This window comes from Canis aureus, chromosome 19 (genome assembly GCF_053574225.1).
Source record: "Canis aureus isolate CA01 chromosome 19, VMU_Caureus_v.1.0, whole genome shotgun sequence".
NCBI lineage: Eukaryota > Metazoa > Chordata > Mammalia > Carnivora > Canidae > Canis > Canis aureus.
The window spans coordinates 48,321,138-48,327,137 of record NC_135629.1 but is presented as its reverse complement, the minus strand read 5'-3'; positions in this window follow the sequence as shown (position 1 = coordinate 48,327,137).

Genomic DNA, 6,000 nt, shown 5'->3' with positions numbered 1-6,000 from the left:
TAGTAGTGCAATTGCTGGATCATAGGATAATTCTATTTTTAACTTTTTAAAAAAGATTTTATTTATTTATTTGACAAAGAAACAGAGATAGTGAGAGAGAACACAAGCAGGGAGGAGAGGGAGAAGCATGTGGGGCTCAATCCCAGGACCCTGGGATCATGACTTGAGCTGAAGGCAGACACTTAACTGACTGAGCCACCCAAGTGCCCCTATTTTTAACTTTTTGAGGAAGCTTCATTCTGTTTTCCAGAGGGCTATACCAGCTTGCATTCCGACAAACAGGGCAAGAGGGTTCCCTTTCTCTGCAGCCTCAACAACACCTGTTGTTTCTTGTGTTGATGATTTTAGCCATTTTGACAAGTATGAAGTGGTATCTTATCATGATTTTGATATGCATTTCCCTGATAATGAGGGATGTTGAGGATCTTTTCATGTGCCTGTTAGCCATCTGGATGTCTTCCTTGGAAAAATGTCTATTTATGTCTTCTGTCCATTTCTTAAGTGGATTGTTTGGGTTTGGGGTGTTGAGTTTGGTAAGTTCCTTATAGATTTTGGATACTAGTCCTTTATCAGATATGTCATTTGCAAATATCTTCTCCCATTCTGTAGATTGCCTTTTAGTTTTGTCAAATGTTTCCTTTGCTATACAGAAGCTTTTTATCTTGATGAAGTCCCAATACTTCATTTTTGCTTGTTTCCCTTGCCTTTGGAGATGTTTCAAGTAAGAAGTTATTCTAGCTAAGGTCAAAGAGATTGCTGCTTGTGTTCCCCTCTAGGATATAGAAGATTTCCTGTCTCACTTTAGGTCTTTCAAGAGGACTGTCTTCCAAAGAGGAAGACAACATATGGAAAAATTCCAGGTGCAAGATCCCAAGGGAGTATCCTAAAGGCTAAAAAGAAATAAATTTGGCTTATATCTCTCATATCTTGTTCAGGAATCTTGGAAATTATGGTCACATAGTTTGGCCCTGCATAAAATGGGGTTGCTGTAGCAGAAGTGGAATGTCTGTGCAGTGATCTCAGTGATCAACCTGAGACAATAGGTTTTAATCTCAGCCTCCTTGGCTCTTATGAGGCTCCATTTGTCACATATAAGGGTCACAAGATTTCCAAAGACACAAAGGGAGGCAAAGAAGGCTGAGCTGAACATCCTAAGTTTGGAAGCTAGCCCCTGTGATGAGAGACCAGATAATACCACACAATGTCTGCTGTGGACAGCCTAGTCAAGAAACAGATGGACTCATGATGACAAAGGTTGTGCAGGGCTGGAAGGGGCTGAAATGAGGCTGAATCATCATGAAAGGACCACAGAGGTGGCCCACACCAAGAGAGCACAGCAGTGGTTCATTCGTCCTGATGTTAGCAACAGCTACCATGAGAAGCCCAGTGTGGACTGCCACTGCCTGCGGCAGTTCAATGACTCTCACTTTCCAGTTGTTATCACCATTATAATTATTGTGTGGCAGTGAGATGACATCCAGAGGGACCAGACTTTTTCTACTGTGGTAAAATAAATGCAGCACAAAATTTACTAGTATAATCAGTTTAGAGTGTATCACCAAGGGCATTACATATATTCACAATATTGTGCCATCACCACTGTCTAGTTTCAGGGCATTTTCATCACCCCAAGAGAGACCTTTCATCCATGAGCAGCCAGCCACTCCCCACTTCCTTCCCTCCCTCACCCCAGTCCTTAGAAACCACAGATTTGCTTTCTGTCTCTGTGCTTGGCCTGTTCTGCATATTTCATGTAAGTGAAATCACAAAATATACGACCTTTATGTCTGGATTCTTTCATTCACCATAATGTTGTCAAGGTTCAGCCATGTTATAGCTTGATTCAATGCTTCATTCTTTTTCATGGCTGATGAATGGGTAAACTAAATGTGCTGTATTCACAGGTTAGGATCAGACTTTCATATACCAGAGAAAACTCTGTTCTCTTCCCCCAACACTTGGAATGACCTTGAAAATGAATTGTTTTTATTCATGTTAACCAATTGTTCCCCCAAAGACTTTTATAGACAATCCTGCCTTCCTATGGTTCAGGCAGTTCTGATCTCAGTCTCTTTCCATTTTGACATCCATCATTCCTATAATTAGATTTGCAGCAACATGCTCAGGCAAGACAACTCCAAGATGGTCTCCAGTGATCCCCACCACCTGATATTCATGCACACACACCATGGACTCCTCTCCCACACTGAATAGGGCTGACCTGTGAAACAAATAGGATATGACAGAAATGGCAGTGTGACTTCCATGGATAGATTGCAAATGGCATTAAAGCTTTGCCCTTTACCTTACCCTGCATTGCTCTGTCTCTGAGGGAAGCTAGTGGCCATGTTGTGAGGACAATCAATCAGCTCTAGGAGAAGTGCAAATGGTCAGGAGCTGAGGCTTCCTGCCAACAGCTAGAAGCAGATCCTTCTGCTCACACCGGGGTTTCCAGTGTTGGCAGTACCAGCCAACATTCAAACTGCAAGGCCATGACAGACCTCAGACCAGAACTTCCAGTGAAACTGCTCCTAAAAACCTGACAAAAAGAAGCAATGTTGAATAATAAATGTTGATTGGTATTTTAAGCTGCTTACTCTGGGAATTGTTTTTACATATATATGTAAACATATGTGTGTATGTGTATTTTATGAGAGAGAACATGTGTGAGAGAGAGCGGGGGTGAGGAGGAAAGAGAGAATCTTAAGCAGACTCCATCCATGCTCAGCACCAAGCCCAACGCAAGGCTCAATCTCACCACCCTGAGATCACAACCTAAGCCAAAATCAAAAATCAGTTGCTTAACCAACTGAGCCACCAATGTGCCCCTTGGGGACTCTTTTATGCATCAAGAGAAAACTAATACAAGGGAATCTCCAATATCTCATATAGCAACATAGGAATCTCAAGTCTTTCTTTTCCATGATTACCATGTCATCATTTTCAGGATTCACTCTACTTAATTAACATATAAGAGATATTCAGTACCCAAGATGGAAGTATCTCCTTGGGAGTTTGCTCAGATGCTTTGACTGAGAAGAGGGATGCAGCCCACTCCCTCTGTCTGTACCCACCCCCTCTGGCTCACCCTGATGTGTCCACAATGGTGCATACCTTCATGTCAGCCAAGTCCTCTTGCAGTGTCTGGTACATCCACACTGGTCTTCACAAAAACAGAGTACACACCCCAAAAAGAGTGTAAATATGCCGACTTAACATAGCATAAAGATGGAAAGAACTTAGCTCTCAAATAGGAAAATTCCCTCCCAATGTTCCCAATGTGCAACAGAGCATAGCAATTCCTGGTGAGAATATTCCCTTCTTCCATAGAGCATTAAAGTAGAGCCTGGATTCTGTCTCTAAAATGAAGATTTTAAAATCTGTAAATTTATCATGGAATATATTTTATACTACTGTAGTAATGCATTCCTCAGATATTGTCTAAAGATTTATCCACAAGGAATAATTTCCCCTTCCCACTCCAGATGCTCCTCACTCTATTTCATTCACTACGATAACATCGTGTTTGTGCCTAAGCCACCTCAAGTCTGCAACAGTTGCTCTTAAATTGCAGTACATAAGGCTGAAATCCGTATTTCAGATATGAGATAGTAAGAGTATACTGTAAGTTGTCCAGGGGGCATGTGGCTGGCTCACTTGGAGGAGCATGAACTCTTGTTCTCGGGGTTGACTTTGGGCCCCACCGTGGGTGTAGAAATTACTTAAAAATAAAATCTTTAAAAAAAAACAAAAAAAACTTGTCCGAGACAAATTCTTGGGTGACATAACCTGTGATTGCTAGTGTAGTAATTCATAGTAATGTGGAGATCACTAAGGCTCTTGATATTTCCCACATGAGCTAAGATCAAGTTGGAGCCCTGTGGGGGGGGGGGGGGTGTTGGAGGGGGACGGAGACAGAGGTGGGGAATTTTGGTTTTGAGATACTCCCAAACAAGAAACCAGAGGAAAGACTGCCTGGTTGCGTGGTAGGGAATCCAAGTAGGAAACGCAGATCTGGGGCGGGGGCGGGCGGGGGGGGGGGGCTTTGTGGGGAAACAAGCCCAGAATCTCTGGGGGTAAACACCTTGGGGATGCAGCGCAAACGTGCAAATGTGCATGTCCTGCGCGGGGGGAAGCGGGGCTTGGCGAGGACACGCAGACTTCGCCACCGCTGAAGAGCCACGAGGAAAGGTCACCTGCAGGGCTGGGGGGAACCTCCAGGTGCTGAGCCACGAGGCCCCTGCAGGGGTATGATTCAGCACTATGTGGAGGGGAGGCCAGGAAAAGAAACAAAGGTGAAAGTGTGTGGCTGAGCCAGCTAGCGCCCTGGGGCCCCGAGGGCAACTGATAGAAGAATAAAGCAAAAGAAGAAGGAGAACGAGAAGGAGAAGAAGAAAGAAGAAGAAGAAGGAGAAGGAGAAGGAGAAAGAAGAAGGAGAAGGAGAAGGAGAAGGAAGAAGAAGGAGAAGGGGAAGAAGAAAAGAAGAAAAGAAGAAGAAGAAGAAGAAGAAGAAGAAGAAGAAGAAGAAGAAGAAGAAGAAAGAAGAAGAAGAAGAAGAAGAAGAAGAAGAAGAAGAAGAAGAAGAAGAAGAAGAAGAAGAAGAAGAAGAAGAAGAACAACAACAACAACAACTGGGGAAAGGGGCGCCTGAACCAGGAGGAAACACAAGGACGCCTCCACCTCCAGGGACACCTCTGAGCTGCAGGGAAAGTCAAAAAGGAAAAGTCTGGCTACCAGGGAAAGGCTTCCCGCGGAGAATTGATGCCGGTTGCCTAGACGCAAGCATACACCACTTACATTTTGTACCTCCAGGACCCTGTTTTCCTTTTTTTCTTTCTTTTTTTTTTTAAGATTTTATTTACTTATTCACGAGAGACACAGAGAGAGAGAGAGAGTCAGAGACATAGGCAGAGGGAGAAGCAGGCTCCACACAGGGAGCCCGACGTGCAACTCGATCCCAGGACTCCAGGATCAAGCCCTGGGCCAAAGGCAGGCGCCAAACTACTGAACCACCCAGGGATCCCTGACCCTGCTTTCCTAATCCTGGTCCTGCCCTGCATGGGGCCATCCCTGAGCTGAACAGAAGACATGGGGAAATAGAGGGGAAACTGGTTTGTATCTGAGCTTCTGGAAACCTAAGGCACCAGAGGGGAAAGACTAGCTGAGCCACTGGCAAATTACAGAGGGCACCCAAGAAAATAGTGCTCGCCTGGGCTGCCCGGAAGACCCGAGAGGTACCCGTTCCTGAGCACACAGGCATGGGAAAATTCACTCAATTCAGACCCGCACATTGAGTAGTTACTGGCTCACCTGGGCATCTTCCAGTCAAGGCCAGAGCTGAAATTACCACATGCAGCTCTCTTACTCCTGACCCTCTGGCCTCCCACTTACCCCGGAACAGAGAATGACTCCTCTTACCAGTTAGGTAGAAGGGACCAGGCTTACACAGCCTAGCCCTTCCTCTCTCCTCCCACACCCTGGTCAAGGCTGCCACAATTTAATCCAGGAAGTCTGTGCTCTTTACACTAGGCTTTGGTGGTTCAGAAGGGCTATTCCCAGGTATCTTAGTAAGAGAATTGCTTGTCAGGCTGTTGGAATAATCAGCACAAGAACCAAAGGACAGCCCTTGGTTGGGTCTTCACTTGGCACTCTCCTATAGCTAAGATTTGAAGTTGTTGTTGTTGTTTTTTTAAGACTTTATTTATTTATTTATTTATTTATTTATTTATTTGGGAGAGAGAGAGAGAGCAGAAGGAGGGAGAGGGAGAAGCAGACTCCCCACTGAGCAGGGAGCCCAGTGAGGGGCTCAATCCCAAGACCCTGGGATCAGGACCTGAGGCAAAGGCAGATGCTTAACTGACACCCCTGATGCTTAACCTAGGCACCCCTGAAGTTCTTTACGTTGAGTTTAATGGGGTACATTGGCATAGGATGCAGTTCTGTTGGAAAGAGGGTCAGGATAGTGGATGGGTCTCACAGTTAAATCAGCCATAGTCTGG